Below are 18,409 nucleotides of genomic sequence, written 5' to 3'. Positions count from 1 at the left end.
GACCTCCACCATTCTTCCAAGGGGCATTAAAACCGTCTTGTTAAGCTACTGCACCCTCCACCAATTTCCCCAGGGGCATTAAAACCATCTTGTTAAGCTACTGCGACCTCCACCATTCTTACAAGGGGCATTATAATCATCTTGTTAAGCTACTGCAACCTCCACGTCTCTTCCAAAGGGCATTATAACCGTCTTGTTAAGCTGCTGCGACCTCCACGTCTCTTCCAAGGGGCATTAAAACCATCTTGTTAAGCTACTGTGACCTCCACCTCTTTTCCCAGGGGCATTAAAACCATCTTGTTAAGCTACTGCCACCTCCACCATTCTTCCAAGGGGCATTAAAACCATCTTGTTAAGCTACTGCGACCTCCACCACTTTTACCAGCGGCATTAATTTTGTATTTTTATTCCACTGCGACTTCCACGTCTCTTCCAAGTGGAATTAGAACCGTCTTGTTAAGCTACTGCAACCTCCACGTCTCTTCCAATGGGCATTAATACCGTCTTGTTAAGCTACTGCGACCTCCACCACTTTTCCCAGGGGCATTAAAACTGTCTTGTTAAGTTACTTCGACCTCCATCATTCTTCCAAGGGGCATTAAAACTGTCTTGTTAAGCTACTGCAACCTCCACGTCTATTCCAAGGGGCATTAAAAACGTCTTGTTAAGCTGCTGCGACCTCCACGTCTCTTCCAAGGGGCATTAAAACCGTCTTGATAAGCTACTGCAAACTCCACGTTTCTTCCAAGGGCCATTAAAACCATCTTGTTAAGCTACTGCAACCTCCACGTCTCTTCCAAGGGGCATTAAATCCGTCTTGTTAAGCTACTGTAACCTCAAAGTCTCTCCCAAGGGGCATTAAATCCGTCTTGCTAACCTACTGCAAACTCCACGTCTCTTCCAAGGCGCATTGATATTGTCATTTTATTCCTCTGCGACCTCCACCATTCTTCCAAGGGGCATTAAAACCGTCTTGTTAAGCTACTGCACCCTCCACCAATTTCCCCAGGGGCATTAAAACCATCTTGTTAAGCTACTTCAACCTCCACGTCTCTCCCAAGGGGCATTATAACCGTCTTGTTAAGCTACTGCAACCTCCATGTCTCTTCCAAAGGGCATTAAAACCGTCTTGTTAAGCTACTGCGACCTCCACCACTTTCCCCAGGGGCACAAAAACTGTCTTGTTAACCTACTGCAACCTCCACATCTCTTCCAAGGGGCATTAAAACCGTCTTGTTAAGCTACTGCAACCTCCACATCTCTTCCAAGGGGCATTAATACCGTCTTATTAAGCTACTGCAACCTCCACCACTTTCCCCAGGGGCATTAAAACCGTCTTCTTAAGCTACTGCAACCTCGACTATTCTTCCAAGGGGCATTAAAACCGTCTTTTTAAGCTGCTGCGACCTCCACGTCTCTTCCAAGGGGCATTAAAACCATCTTGTTAAGCTACTGCGACCTCCACCTCTTTTCCCAGGGACATTAAAACCTTCTTGTTAATCTGCTGCGACCTCCACCATTCTTCCAAGGGGCATTAAAACCATCTTGTTAATCTATTGCGACCTCCACCACTTTTCCCAGGAGCATTAATTTTGTCTTTTTATTCCACTGCGACTTCCACGTCTCTTCCAAGGGACATTAAAACCATCTTGTTAAGCTACTGCAACCTCCACGTCTCTTCTAAGGGGCATTAAAACCGTCTTGTTAAGCTACTGCGACCTCCACTATTCTTACAAGGGGCATTAAAACCGTAATGTTAAGCTACTGCGCCCTCCACCACTTTCCCCAGGGGCATTACAACCGCCTTGTTAAGCTACTGCAACCTCCCCCATTCTTCCAAGGGGCATTAAAACCTTCTTGTTCAGCTACTGCAACCTCCACGTCTCTTCCAAGGGGCATTAAAACCGTCTTGTTAAGCTACTGCAACCTTCACGTCTCTTCCAAGGGGCATTAAAACCGTTTTGTTAAGCTACTGTAACCTCAAAGTCTCTCCCAAGGGGCATTAAATCCGTCTTGTTAAGCTACTCCAACCTCCACGTCTCTTCCAAGGGGCATTAAAACCGTCTTGTTTAGCTACTGCGACCTCCACGTCTCTTCCAAGGGGCATTATAATCATCTTGTTAAGCTGCTGCAACCTCCACGTCTCTTCCAAGGCGCATTGATATTGTGTTTTTATTCCACTGCGACCTCCACCATTCTTCCAAGGGGCATTAAAACCGTCTTGTTAAGCTACTGCGACCTCCACCATTCTTCCAAGGGGCATTAAAACCATCTTGTTAAGCTACTGCGACCTCCACCACTTTTCCCAGGGGCATTAATTTTGTCTTTTTTTTCCACTGCGACTTCCACGTCTCTTCCAAGGGGAATTAGAACCGTCTTGTTAAGCTTCTGCAACCTCCACATCTCTTCCAAGGGGCATTAAAACCATCTTGTTAAGCTACTGCGACCTCAACTATTCTTACTAGGGGCATTAAAACCGTAATATTAAGCTACTGCGCCCTCCACCACTTTCCCCAGGGGCATTAAAACCGTCTTGTTAAGCTATTGCGACCTCCACCATTCTTCCAAGGGGCATTATAATCATCTTGTTAAGCTACTGCAACCTCCACGTCTCTTCCAAGGGGCATTAAAACCGTCTTGTTAAGATACTGCAACCTCCATGTCTCTTCCAAGGGGCATTGTTATTGTCTTTTTATTCCACTGCGACCTCCACCATTCTTCCAAGGGGCATTAAAACTGTCTTGTTAAGATACTGCGCCCTCCACCACTTTACCCAGGGGCATTAAAACCGTCTTGTTAAGCTATTGCAACCTCCCCCATTCTTCCAAGGGGCATTAAAACCGTCTTGTTAAGCTACTGCAACCTCCACGTCTCTTCCAAGGGGCATTAAAACCGTCTTGTTAAGCTACTGCAACCTCCATGTCTCTTCCAAGGGGCATTAAAACCATCTTGTTAAGCTACTGCAACCTCCATATCTCTTCCAAAGGGCATTAAAACTGTCTTGTTAGATAACTGCGACCTCCACCATTCTTCCAAGGGGCATTAAAACCATCTTGTTAAACTACTGCAACCTCCACGTCTCTTCCAAGGGGCATTAAAACTGTCTTTTTATTCCACTGGGACCTCCACGTCTCTTCCAAGGGGCATTAAAACCATTTTGTTAAGCTACTGCAACCTCCCCGTCTCTTACAAGGGGCATTAATACCGTCTTGTTAAGCTACTGCAACCTCCACCACTTTCCCCAGGGGCATTAAAACTGTCTTGTTAAGTTACTTCGACCTCCATCATTCTTCCAAGGGGCATTAAATCCGTATTGTTAAGCTAATGCAACCTCCACGTCTCTTCCAAGGGACATTATAATCATCTTGTTAAGCTACTGCAACCTCCACGTCTCTTCCAAGGGGCATTAAAACCGTCTTGTTAAGCTACTGCAACCTCCATGTCTCTTCCAAGGGGCATTGTTATTGTCTTTTTATTCCACTGTGACCTCCACCTTTCTTCCAAGGGGCATAAAAACTGTCTTGTTAAGATACTGCGCCCTCCACCACTTTCCCCAGGGGCATTAAAACCGTCTTGTTAAGCTACTGCAACCTCCCCCATTCTTCCAAGGGGCATTAAAACCGACTTGTTAAGCTACTGCAACCTCCACGTCTCTTCCAAGGGGCATTAAAACCGTCTTGTTAAGCTACTGTAACCTCAAAGTCTCTCCCAAGGGGCATTAAATCCGTCTTTTTAAGCTACTGCAACCTCCATGTCTCTTCCAAGGGGCATTAAAACTGTCTTGTTTAGCTACTGCGACCTCCACTTCTCTTCCAAGGGGCATTAAAACCATCTTGTTAAGCTACTGCGACCTTCACTATTCTGGCAAGGGGCATTAAAACTGTAATGTTAAGCTACTGCAACCTCCACGTCTCTTCCAAGGCGCATTGATGTTGTCTTTTTATTCCACTGCGACCTCCACCATTCTTCCAAGGGGCATTAAAACCGTATTGTTAAGCTATTGCACCCTCCACCAATTTCCCCAGGGGCATTAAAACCGTCTTGTTAAGCTACTGCGACCTCCACCATTCTTCCAAGGGGCATTATAATCATCTTGTTAAGCTACTGCAACCTCCACGTCTCTTCCAAGGGGCATTATAACCATCTTGTTAAGCTACTGCAACCTCCATATCTCTTCCAAAGGGCATTAAAACCGTCTTGTTAAGCTACTGTGACCTCCACCACTTTCCCCAGGGGCATTAAAACTGTCTTGTTAACCTACTGCAACCTCCACATCTCTTCCAAGGGGCATTAAAACTGTTTTGTTAGGCTACTGCGACCTCCACTATTCTTCCAAGAGGCATTTAAACCGTCTTGTTAAGCTACTGCAACCTCCACGTCTCTTCCAAGTGGCATTAAAACTGTCTTTTTATTTCACTGGGACCTCTACGTCTCTTCTAAGGGGCATTAAAACCGTCTTGTTAAGCTACTGCAACCTCCACGTCTCTTCCAAGGGGCATTAATACCGTCTTATTAAGCTACTGCAACCTCCACCACTTTCCCCAGGGGCATTAAAACCGTCTTGTTAAGCTGCTGCCACCTCTACCATTCTTCCAAGGGGCATTAAAACCGTCTTGTTAAACTGCTGCGACCTCCACGTCTCTGCAAGGGGCATTAAAACCACCTTGTTAAGCTACTGCGACCTCCACCTCTTTTCCCAGGGGCTTTAAAACCATCTTGTTAAGCTACTGCGACCTGCACCATTCTTCCAAGGGGCATTAAAACCATCTTGTTAAGCTACTGCGACCTCCACTATTCTTACTAGGGGCATTAAAACCGTAATGTTAAGCTACTGCGCCCTCCACCACTTTCCCCAGGGGCATTAAAACCGTCTTGTTAAGCTACTGCGACCTCCACCATTCTTCCAAGGGGCATTATAATCATCTTGTTAAGCTACTGCAACCTCCATGTCTCTTCCAAGGGGCATTGTTATTGTCTTTTTATTCCACTGCGACCTCCACCATTCTTCCAAGGGGCATTAAAACTGTCTTGTTAAGATACTGCGCCCTCCACCACTTTCCCCAGGGGCATTTAAACCGTCTTGTTAAGCTACTGCAACCTCCCCCATTATTCCAAGGGGCATTAAAACCGTCTTGTTAAGCTACTGCAACCTCCACGTCTCTTCCAAGGGGCAATAAAACCGTCTTGTTAAGCCACTGCAACCTCCACGTCTCTTCCAAGGGGCATTAAAACCGTCTTGTTAAGCTACTGTAACCTCAAAGTCTCTCCCAAGGGGCATTAAATCCGTCTTTTTAAGCTACTGCAACCTCCATGTCTCTTCCAAGGGGCATTAAAACTGTCTTGTTTAGCTACTGCGACCTCCACTTCTCTTCCAAGGGGCATTAAAACCATCCTGTTAAGCTACTGCGACCTTCACTATACTGGCAAGGGGCATTAAAACCGTAATGTTAAGCTACTGCAACCTCCACGTCTCTTCCAAGGCGCATTGATATTGTCTTTTTATTCCACTGCGACCTCCACCATTCTTCCAAGGGGCATTAAAACCGTCTTGTTAAGCTACTGCACCCTCCACCAATTTCCCCAGGGGCATTAAAACCGTCTTGTTAAGCTACTGCGACTTCCACCATTCTTCCAAGGGGCATTATAATCATCTTGTTAAGCTACTGCAACCTCCACGTCTCATCCAAGGGGCATTATAACCGTCTTGTTAAGCTACTACAACCTCCATATCTCTTCCAAGGGGCATTAAAATCGTCTTGTTAAGCTACTGCGACCTCCACCACTTTCCCCAGGGTCATTAAAACTGTCTTGTTAACCTACTGCAACCTCCACATCTCTTCCAAGGGGCATTAAAACTGTCTTATTAGGCTACTGCGACCTCCACCATTCTTCCAAGGGGCATTAAAACCATCTTGTTAAGCTACTGCAACCTCCACGTCTCTACCAAGGGGCATTAAATCTGTCTTTTTATTCCACTGGGACCTCTACGTCTTTTCCAAGGGGCATTAAAACCGTCTTGTTAAGCTACTGCAACCTCCACGTCTCTTCCAAGGGGCATTAATACCGTCTTGTTAAGCTACTGCAACCTCCACCACTTTCTCCAGGGGCATTAAAACTGTCTTGTTAAGTTACTTCGACCTCCATCATTCTTCCAAGGGGCATTAAATCCATCTTGTTAAGCTAATGCAACCTCCACGTCTCTTCCAAGGGGCATTATAATCATCTTGTTAAGCTACTGCAACCTCCACGTCTCTTCCAAGGGGCATTAAAACCGTCTTGTTAAGCTACTGCAACCTCCATGTCTCTTCCAAGGGGCATTGTTATTGTCTTTTTATTCCACTGCGACCTCCACCATTCTTCCAAGGGGCATTAAAACTGTCTTGTTAAGATACTGCGCCCTCCATCACTTTCCCCAAGGGCATTAAAACTGTCTTGTTAAGCTACTGCAACCTCCCCCATTCTTCCAAGGGGCATTAAAACCGTCTTGTTAAGCTACTGTAACCTCCACGTCTCTTCCAAGGGGCATTAAAACCGTCTTGTTAAGCTACTGCAACCTCCACGTCTCTTCCAAGGGGCATTAAAACCATCTTGTTAAGCTACTGTAACCTCAAAGTCTCTCCCAAGGTGCATTAAATCCGTCTTTTTAAGCTACTGCAACCTCCATGTCTCTTCCAAGGGGCATTAAAACTGTCTTGTTTAGCTACTGGGACCTCCACTTCTCTTCCAAGTGGCATTAAAACCATCTTATTAAGCTACTGCGACCTTCACTATTCTGGCAAGGGGCATTAAAACCGTAATGTTAAGCTACTGCAACCTCCACGTCTCTTCCAAGGCGCATTGATATTGTCTTTTTATTCCACTGCGACCTCCACCATTCTTCCAAGGGGCATTAAAACCGTCTTGTTAAGCTACTGCACCCTCCAGCAATTTCCCCAGGGGCATTAAAACCGTCTTTTTAAGCTACTGCGACCTCCACCATTCTTCCAAGGGGCATTATAATCATCTTGTTAAGCTACTGCAACCTCCTCGTCTCTTCCAAGGGGCATTATAACCGTCTTGTTAAGCTACTGCAACCTCCATATCTCTTCCAAAGGGCATTAAAATCGTCTTGTTAAGCTACTGCGACCTCCAGCACTTTCCCCAGGGTCATTAAAACTGTCTTGTTAACCTACTGCAACCTCCACATCTCTTCCAAGGGGTATTAAAACTGTATGGTTAGGCTACTGCGACCTCCACCATTCTTCCAAGGACCACTAAAACCGTCTTGTTAAGCTACTGCAACCTCCACGTCTCTTCCTATGGGCATTAAAACTGTCTTTTTATTCCACTGGGACCTCTACGTCTCTTCCAAGGGGCATTAAAACCGTCTTGTTAAGCTACTGCAACCTCCGCGTCTCTTCCAAGGGGCATTAATACCGTCTAATTAAGCTACTGCAACCTCCACCACTTTCTCCAGGGGCATTAAAACCGTCTTGTTAAGCTACTGCGACCTCCACCATTCTTCCAAGGGGCAATAAAACCATCTTGTTAAGCTACTGCGACCTCCACCTCTTTTCCCAGGGGCATTAAAACCATCTTGTTAAGCTACTGCGATCTCCACCATTCTTCCAAGGGGCATTAAAACCATCTTGTTAACATACTGCGACCTCCACCACTTTTCCCAGGGGAATTAATTTTGTCTTTTTATTCTACTGCGACTTCCACGTCTCTTCTAAAGGGCATTAGAACCGTCTTGTTAAGCTACTGCAACCTCCACGTCTCTTCCAAGGGGCATTAAAACCGTCTTGTTAAGCTACTGCAACCTCCACCACTTTCCCCAGGGGCATTAAAACTGTCTTGTTAAGTTAATTCGACCTCCATCATTCTTCCAAGGGGCATTAAAACTGTCTTGTTAAGCTACTGCAACCTCCACGTCTCTTCCAAGGGGCATTAAAACCGGCTTGTTTAGCTACTGCGACCTCTACGTCTCTTCCAAGGGGCATTATAACCGTCTTGATAAGCTACTGCAAACTCCACGTTTCTTCCAAAGGCCATTAAAACCATCTTGTTAAGCTACTGCAACCTCCACGTCTCTTCCAAGGGGCATTAAATCCGTCTTGTTAAGCTACTGTAACCTCAAAGTCTCTCCCAGGGGGCATTAAATCCGTCTTGCTAACCTACTGCAAACTCCACGTCTCTTCCAAGGCGCATTGATATTGTCATTTTATTCCTCTGCGACCTCCACCATTCTTCCAAGGGGCATTAAAACCGTCTTGTTAAGCTACTGCACCCTCCACCAATTTCCCCAGGGGCATTAAAACCATCTTGTTAAGCTACTTCAACCTCCACGTCTCTCCCAAGGGGCATTATAACCGTCTTGTTAAGCTACTGCAACCTCCATGTCTCTTCCAAAGGGCATTAAAACCGTCTTGTTAAGCTACTGCGACCTCCACCACTTTCCCCAGGGGCACAAAAACTGTCTTGTTAACCTACTGCAACCTCCACATCTCTTCCAAGGGGCATTAAAACCGTCTTGTTAAGCTACTGCAACCTCCACATCTCTTCCAAGGGGCATTAATACCGTCTTATTAAGCTACTGCAACCTCCACCACTTTCCCCAGGGGCATTAAAACCGTCTTCTTAAGCTACTGCAACCTCGACTATTCTTCCAAGGGGCATTAAAACCGTCTTTTTAAGCTGCTGCGACCTCCACGTCTCTTCCAAGGGGCATTAAAACCATCTTGTTAAGCTACTGCGACCTCCACCTCTTTTCCCAGGGACATTAAAACCTTCTTGTTAATCTGCTGCGACCTCCACCATTCTTCCAAGGGGCATTAAAACCATCTTGTTAATCTATTGCGACCTCCACCACTTTTCCCAGGAGCATTAATTTTGTCTTTTTATTCCACTGCGACTTCCACGTCTCTTCCAAGGGACATTAAAACCATCTTGTTAAGCTACTGCAACCTCCACGTCTCTTCTAAGGGGCATTAAAACCGTCTTGTTAAGCTACTGCGACCTCCACTATTCTTACAAGGGGCATTAAAACCGTAATGTTAAGCTACTGCGCCCTACACCACTTTCCCCAGGGGCATTACAACCGCCTTGTTAAGCTACTGCAACCTCCCCCATTCTTCCAAGGGGCATTAAAACCTTCTTGTTCAGCTACTGCAACCTCCACGTCTCTTCCAAGGGGCATTAAAACCGTCTTGTTAAGCTACTGCAACCTTCACGTCTCTTCCAAGGGGCATTAAAACCGTTTTGTTAAGCTACTGTAACCTCAAAGTCTCTCCCAAGGGGCATTAAATCCGTCTTGTTAAGCTACTCCAACCTCCACGTCTCTTCCAAGGGGCATTAAAACCGTCTTGTTTAGCTACTGCGACCTCCACGTCTCTTCCAAGGGGCATTATAATCATCTTGTTAAGCTGCTGCAACCTCCACGTCTCTTCCAAGGCGCATTGATATTGTGTTTTTATTCCACTGCGACCTCCACCATTCTTCCAAGGGGCATTAAAACCGTCTTGTTAAGCTACTGCGACCTCCACCATTCTTCCAAGGGGCATTAAAACCATCTTGTTAAGCTACTGCGACCTCCACCACTTTTCCCAGGGGCATTAATTTTGTCTTTTTTTTCCACTGCGACTTCCACGTCTCTTCCAAGGGGAATTAGAACCGTCTTGTTAAGCTTCTGCAACCTCCACATCTCTTCCAAGGGGCATTAAAACCATCTTGTTAAGCTACTGCGACCTCAACTATTCTTACTAGGGGCATTAAAACCGTAATATTAAGCTACTGCGCCCTCCACCACTTTCCCCAGGGGCATTAAAACCGTCTTGTTAAGCTATTGCGACCTCCACCATTCTTCCAAGGGGCATTATAATCATCTTGTTAAGCTACTGCAACCTCCACGTCTCTTCCAAGGGGCATTAAAACCGTCTTGTTAAGATACTGCAACCTCCATGTCTCTTCCAAGGGGCATTGTTATTGTCTTTTTATTCCACTGCGACCTCCACCATTCTTCCAAGGGGCATTAAAACTGTCTTGTTAAGATACTGCGCCCTCCACCACTTTACCCAGGGGCATTAAAACCGTCTTGTTAAGCTATTGCAACCTCCCCCATTCTTCCAAGGGGCATTAAAACCGTCTTGTTAAGCTACTGCAACCTCCACGTCTCTTCCAAGGGGCATTAAAACCGTCTTGTTAAGCTACTGCAACCTCCATGTCTCTTCCAAGGGGCATTAAAACCATCTTGTTAAGCTACTGCAACCTCCATATCTCTTCCAAAGGGCATTAAAACTGTCTTGTTAGATAACTGCGACCTCCACCATTCTTCCAAGGGGCATTAAAACCATCTTGTTAAACTACTGCAACCTCCACGTCTCTTCCAAGGGGCATTAAAACTGTCTTTTTATTCCACTGGGACCTCCACGTCTCTTCCAAGGGGCATTAAAACCATTTTGTTAAGCTACTGCAACCTCCCCGTCTCTTACAAGGGGCATTAATACCGTCTTGTTAAGCTACTGCAACCTCCACCACTTTCCCCAGGGGCATTAAAACTGTCTTGTTAAGTTACTTCGACCTCCATCATTCTTCCAAGGGGCATTAAATCCGTATTGTTAAGCTAATGCAACCTCCACGTCTCTTCCAAGGGACATTATAATCATCTTGTTAAGCTACTGCAACCTCCACGTCTCTTCCAAGGGGCATTAAAACCGTCTTGTTAAGCTACTGCAACCTCCATGTCTCTTCCAAGGGGCATTGTTATTGTCTTTTTATTCCACTGTGACCTCCACCTTTCTTCCAAGGGGCATAAAAACTGTCTTGTTAAGATACTGCGCCCTCCACCACTTTCCCCAGGGGCATTAAAACCGTCTTGTTAAGCTACTGCAACCTCCCCCATTCTTCCAAGGGGCATTAAAACCGACTTGTTAAGCTACTGCAACCTCCACGTCTCTTCCAAGGGGCATTAAAACCGTCTTGTTAAGCTACTGTAACCTCAAAGTCTCTCCCAAGGGGCATTAAATCCGTCTTTTTAAGCTACTGCAACCTCCATGTCTCTTCCAAGGGGCATTAAAACTGTCTTGTTTAGCTACTGCGACCTCCACTTCTCTTCCAAGGGGCATTAAAACCATCTTGTTAAGCTACTGCGACCTTCACTATTCTGGCAAGGGGCATTAAAACTGTAATGTTAAGCTACTGCAACCTCCACGTCTCTTCCAAGGCGCATTGATGTTGTCTTTTTATTCCACTGCGACCTCCACCATTCTTCCAAGGGGCATTAAAACCGTATTGTTAAGCTATTGCACCCTCCACCAATTTCCCCAGGGGCATTAAAACCGTCTTGTTAAGCTACTGCGACCTCCACCATTCTTCCAAGGGGCATTATAATCATCTTGTTAAGCTACTGCAACCTCCACGTCTCTTCCAAGGGGCATTATAACCATCTTGTTAAGCTACTGCAACCTCCATATCTCTTCCAAAGGGCATTAAAACCGTCTTGTTAAGCTACTGTGACCTCCACCACTTTCCCCAGGGGCATTAAAACTGTCTTGTTAACCTACTGCAACCTCCACATCTCTTCCAAGGGGCATTAAAACTGTTTTGTTAGGCTACTGCGACCTCCACTATTCTTCCAAGAGGCATTTAAACCGTCTTGTTAAGCTACTGCAACCTCCACGTCTCTTCCAAGTGGCATTAAAACTGTCTTTTTATTTCACTGGGACCTCTACGTCTCTTCTAAGGGGCATTAAAACCGTCTTGTTAAGCTACTGCAACCTCCACGTCTCTTCCAAGGGGCATTAATACCGTCTTATTAAGCTACTGCAACCTCCACCACTTTCCCCAGGGGCATTAAAACCGTCTTGTTAAGCTGCTGCCACCTCTACCATTCTTCCAAGGGGCATTAAAACCGTCTTGTTAAACTGCTGCGACCTCCACGTCTCTGCAAGGGGCATTAAAACCACCTTGTTAAGCTACTGCGACCTCCACCTCTTTTCCCAGGGGCTTTAAAACCATCTTGTTAAGCTACTGCGACCTGCACCATTCTTCCAAGGGGCATTAAAACCATCTTGTTAAGCTACTGCGACCTCCACTATTCTTACTAGGGGCATTAAAACCGTAATGTTAAGCTACTGCGCCCTCCACCACTTTCCCCAGGGGCATTAAAACCGTCTTGTTAAGCTACTGCGACCTCCACCATTCTTCCAAGGGGCATTATAATCATCTTGTTAAGCTACTGCAACCTCCATGTCTCTTCCAAGGGGCATTGTTATTGTCTTTTTATTCCACTGCGACCTCCACCATTCTTCCAAGGGGCATTAAAACTGTCTTGTTAAGATACTGCGCCCTCCACCACTTTCCCCAGGGGCATTTAAACCGTCTTGTTAAGCTACTGCAACCTCCCCCATTATTCCAAGGGGCATTAAAACCGTCTTGTTAAGCTACTGCAACCTCCACGTCTCTTCCAAGGGGCAATAAAACCGTCTTGTTAAGCCACTGCAACCTCCACGTCTCTTCCAAGGGGCATTAAAACCGTCTTGTTAAGCTACTGTAACCTCAAAGTCTCTCCCAAGGGGCATTAAATCCGTCTTTTTAAGCTACTGCAACCTCCATGTCTCTTCCAAGGGGCATTAAAACTGTCTTGTTTAGCTACTGCGACCTCCACTTCTCTTCCAAGGGGCATTAAAACCATCCTGTTAAGCTACTGCGACCTTCACTATACTGGCAAGGGGCATTAAAACCGTAATGTTAAGCTACTGCAACCTCCACGTCTCTTCCAAGGCGCATTGATATTGTCTTTTTATTCCACTGCGACCTCCACCATTCTTCCAAGGGGCATTAAAACCGTCTTGTTAAGCTACTGCACCCTCCACCAATTTCCCCAGGGGCATTAAAACCGTCTTGTTAAGCTACTGCGACTTCCACCATTCTTCCAAGGGGCATTATAATCATCTTGTTAAGCTACTGCAACCTCCACGTCTCATCCAAGGGGCATTATAACCGTCTTGTTAAGCTACTACAACCTCCATATCTCTTCCAAGGGGCATTAAAATCGTCTTGTTAAGCTACTGCGACCTCCACCACTTTCCCCAGGGTCATTAAAACTGTCTTGTTAACCTACTGCAACCTCCACATCTCTTCCAAGGGGCATTAAAACTGTCTTATTAGGCTACTGCGACCTCCACCATTCTTCCAAGGGGCATTAAAACCATCTTGTTAAGCTACTGCAACCTCCACGTCTCTACCAAGGGGCATTAAATCTGTCTTTTTATTCCACTGGGACCTCTACGTCTTTTCCAAGGGGCATTAAAACCGTCTTGTTAAGCTACTGCAACCTCCACGTCTCTTCCAAGGGGCATTAATACCGTCTTGTTAAGCTACTGCAACCTCCACCACTTTCTCCAGGGGCATTAAAACTGTCTTGTTAAGTTACTTCGACCTCCATCATTCTTCCAAGGGGCATTAAATCCATCTTGTTAAGCTAATGCAACCTCCACGTCTCTTCCAAGGGGCATTATAATCATCTTGTTAAGCTACTGCAACCTCCACGTCTCTTCCAAGGGGCATTAAAACCGTCTTGTTAAGCTACTGCAACCTCCATGTCTCTTCCAAGGGGCATTGTTATTGTCTTTTTATTCCACTGCGACCTCCACCATTCTTCCAAGGGGCATTAAAACTGTCTTGTTAAGATACTGCGCCCTCCATCACTTTCCCCAAGGGCATTAAAACTGTCTTGTTAAGCTACTGCAACCTCCCCCATTCTTCCAAGGGGCATTAAAACCGTCTTGTTAAGCTACTGTAACCTCCACGTCTCTTCCAAGGGGCATTAAAACCGTCTTGTTAAGCTACTGCAACCTCCACGTCTCTTCCAAGGGGCATTAAAACCATCTTGTTAAGCTACTGTAACCTCAAAGTCTCTCCCAAGGTGCATTAAATCCGTCTTTTTAAGCTACTGCAACCTCCATGTCTCTTCCAAGGGGCATTAAAACTGTCTTGTTTAGCTACTGGGACCTCCACTTCTCTTCCAAGTGGCATTAAAACCATCTTATTAAGCTACTGCGACCTTCACTATTCTGGCAAGGGGCATTAAAACCGTAATGTTAAGCTACTGCAACCTCCACGTCTCTTCCAAGGCGCATTGATATTGTCTTTTTATTCCACTGCGACCTCCACCATTCTTCCAAGGGGCATTAAAACCGTCTTGTTAAGCTACTGCACCCTCCAGCAATTTCCCCAGGGGCATTAAAACCGTCTTTTTAAGCTACTGCGACCTCCACCATTCTTCCAAGGGGCATTATAATCATCTTGTTAAGCTACTGCAACCTCCTCGTCTCTTCCAAGGGGCATTATAACCGTCTTGTTAAGCTACTGCAACCTCCATATCTCTTCCAAAGGGCATTAAAATCGTCTTGTTAAGCTACTGCGACCTCCAGCACTTTCCCCAGGGTCATTAAAACTGTCTTGTTAACCTACTGCAACCTCCACATCTCTTCCAAGGGGTATTAAAACTGTATGGTTAGGCTACTGCGACCTCCACCATTCTTCCAAGGACCACTAAAACCGTCTTGTTAAGCTACTGCAACCTCCACGTCTCTTCCTATGGGCATTAAAACTGTCTTTTTATTCCACTGGGACCTCTACGTCTCTTCCAAGGGGCATTAAAACCGTCTTGTTAAGCTACTGCAACCTCCGCGTCTCTTCCAAGGGGCATTAATACCGTCTAATTAAGCTACTGCAACCTCCACCACTTTCTCCAGGGGCATTAAAACCGTCTTGTTAAGCTACTGCGACCTCCACCATTCTTCCAAGGGGCAATAAAACCATCTTGTTAAGCTACTGCGACCTCCACCTCTTTTCCCAGGGGCATTAAAACCATCTTGTTAAGCTACTGCGATCTCCACCATTCTTCCAAGGGGCATTAAAACCATCTTGTTAACATACTGCGACCTCCACCACTTTTCCCAGGGGAATTAATTTTGTCTTTTTATTCTACTGCGACTTCCACGTCTCTTCTAAAGGGCATTAGAACCGTCTTGTTAAGCTACTGCAACCTCCACGTCTCTTCCAAGGGGCATTAAAACCGTCTTGTTAAGCTACTGCAACCTCCACCACTTTCCCCAGGGGCATTAAAACTGTCTTGTTAAGTTAATTCGACCTCCATCATTCTTCCAAGGGGCATTAAAACTGTCTTGTTAAGCTACTGCAACCTCCACGTCTCTTCCAAGGGGCATTAAAACCGGCTTGTTTAGCTACTGCGACCTCTACGTCTCTTCCAAGGGGCATTATAACCGTCTTGATAAGCTACTGCAAACTCCACGTTTCTTCCAAAGGCCATTAAAACCATCTTGTTAAGCTACTGCAACCTCCACGTCTCTTCCAAGGGGCATTAAATCCGTCTTGTTAAGCTACTGTAACCTCAAAGTCTCTCCCAGGGGGCATTAAATCCGTCTTGCTAACCTACTGCAAACTCCACGTCTCTTCCAAGGCGCATTGATATTGTCATTTTATTCCTCTGCGACCTCCACCATTCTTCCAAGGGGCATTAAAACCGTCTTGTTAAGCTACTGCACCCTCCACCAATTTCCCCAGGGGCATTAAAACCATCTTGTTAAGCTACTTCAACCTCCACGTCTCTCCCAAGGGGCATTATAACCGTCTTGTTAAGCTACTGCAACCTCCATGTCTCTTCCAAAGGGCATTAAAACCGTCTTGTTAAGCTACTGCGACCTCCACCACTTTCCCCAGGGGCACAAAAACTGTCTTGTTAACCTACTGCAACCTCCACATCTCTTCCAAGGGGCATTAAAACCGTCTTGTTAAGCTACTGCAACCTCCACATCTCTTCCAAGGGGCATTAATACCGTCTTATTAAGCTACTGCAACCTCCACCACTTTCCCCAGGGGCATTAAAACCGTCTTCTTAAGCTACTGCAACCTCGACTATTCTTCCAAGGGGCATTAAAACCGTCTTTTTAAGCTGCTGCGACCTCCACGTCTCTTCCAAGGGGCATTAAAACCATCTTGTTAAGCTACTGCGACCTCCACCTCTTTTCCCAGGGACATTAAAACCTTCTTGTTAATCTGCTGCGACCTCCACCATTCTTCCAAGGGGCATTAAAACCATCTTGTTAATCTATTGCGACCTCCACCACTTTTCCCAGGAGCATTAATTTTGTCTTTTTATTCCACTGCGACTTCCACGTCTCTTCCAAGGGACATTAAAACCATCTTGTTAAGCTACTGCAACCTCCACGTCTCTTCTAAGGGGCATTAAAACCGTCTTGTTAAGCTACTGCGACCTCCACTATTCTTACAAGGGGCATTAAAACCGTAATGTTAAGCTACTGCGCCCTACACCACTTTCCCCAGGGGCATTACAACCGCCTTGTTAAGCTACTGCAACCTCCCCCATTCTTCCAAGGGGCATTAAAACCTTCTTGTTCAGCTACTGCAACCTCCACGTCTCTTCCAAGGGGCATTAAAACCGTCTTGTTAAGCTACTGCAACCTTCACGTCTCTTCCAAGGGGCATTAAAACCGTTTTGTTAAGCTACTGTAACCTCAAAGTCTCTCCCAAGGGGCATTAAATCCGTCTTGTTAAGCTACTCCAACCTCCACGTCTCTTCCAAGGGGCATTAAAACCGTCTTGTTTAGCTACTGCGACCTCCACGTCTCTTCCAAGGGGCATTATAATCATCTTGTTAAGCTGCTGCAACCTCCACGTCTCTTCCAAGGCGCATTGATATTGTGTTTTTATTCCACTGCGACCTCCACCATTCTTCCAAGGGGCATTAAAACCGTCTTGTTAAGCTACTGCGACCTCCACCATTCTTCCAAGGGGCATTAAAACCATCTTGTTAAGCTACTGCGACCTCCACCACTTTTCCCAGGGGCATTAATTTTGTCTTTTTTTTCCACTGCGACTTCCACGTCTCTTCCAAGGGGAATTAGAACCGTCTTGTTAAGCTTCTGCAACCTCCACATCTCTTCCAAGGGGCATTAAAACCATCTTGTTAAGCTACTGCGACCTCAACTATTCTTACTAGGGGCATTAAAACCGTAATATTAAGCTACTGCGCCCTCCACCACTTTCCCCAGGGGCATTAAAACCGTCTTGTTAAGCTATTGCGACCTCCACCATTCTTCCAAGGGGCATTATAATCATCTTGTTAAGCTACTGCAACCTCCACGTCTCTTCCAAGGGGCATTAAAACCGTCTTGTTAAGATACTGCAACCTCCATGTCTCTTCCAAGGGGCATTGTTATTGTCTTTTTATTCCACTGCGACCTCCACCATTCTTCCAAGGGGCATTAAAACTGTCTTGTTAAGATACTGCGCCCTCCACCACTTTACCCAGGGGCATTAAAACCGTCTTGTTAAGCTATTGCAACCTCCCCCATTCTTCCAAGGGGCATTAAAACCGTCTTGTTAAGCTACTGCAACCTCCACGTCTCTTCCAAGGGGCATTAAAACCGTCTTGTTAAGCTACTGCAACCTCCATGTCTCTTCCAAGGGGCATTAAAACCATCTTGTTAAGCTACTGCAACCTCCATATCTCTTCCAAAGGGCATTAAAACTGTCTTGTTAGATAACTGCGACCTCCACCATTCTTCCAAGGGGCATTAAAACCATCTTGTTAAACTACTGCAACCTCCACGTCTCTTCCAAGGGGCATTAAAACTGTCTTTTTATTCCACTGGGACCTCCACGTCTCTTCCAAGGGGCATTAAAACCATTTTGTTAAGCTACTGCAACCTCCCCGTCTCTTACAAGGGGCATTAATACCGTCTTGTTAAGCTACTGCAACCTCCACCACTTTCCCCAGGGGCATTAAAACTGTCTTGTTAAGTTACTTCGACCTCCATCATTCTTCCAAGGGGCATTAAATCCGTCTTGTTAAGCTAATGCAACCTCCACGTCTCTTCCAAGGGACATTATAATCATCTTGTTAAGCTACTGCAACCTCCACGTCTCTTCCAAGGGGCATTAAAACCGTCTTGTTAAGCTACTGCAACCTCCATGTCTCTTCCAAGGGGCATTGTTATTGTCTTTTTATTCCACTGCGACCTCCACCTTTCTTCCAAGGGGCATTAAAACTGTCTTGTTAAGATACTGCGCCCTCCACCACTTTCCCCAGGGGCATTAAAACCGTCTTGTTAAGCTACTGCAACCTCCCCCATTCTTCCAAGGGGCATTAAAACCGACTTGTTAAGCTACTGCAACCTCCACGTCTCTTCCAAGGGGCATTAAAACCGTCTTGTTAAGCTACTGTAACCTCAAAGTCTCTCCCAAGGGGCATTAAATCCGTCTTTTTAAGCTACTGCAACCTCCATGTCTCTTCCAAGGGGCATTAAAACTGTCTTGTTTAGCTACTGCGACCTCCACTTCTCTTCCAAGGGGCATTAAAACCATCTTGTTAAGCTACTGCGAC

This window comes from Phyllobates terribilis, unplaced genomic scaffold (assembly GCF_046119375.1).
Source record: "Phyllobates terribilis strain yellow unplaced genomic scaffold, ASM4611937v1 Scaffold_8__6_contigs__length_399053987, whole genome shotgun sequence".
NCBI classification, from domain to species: domain Eukaryota; kingdom Metazoa; phylum Chordata; class Amphibia; order Anura; family Dendrobatidae; genus Phyllobates; species Phyllobates terribilis.
Note: the sequence above shows the minus strand (reverse complement) of the source record.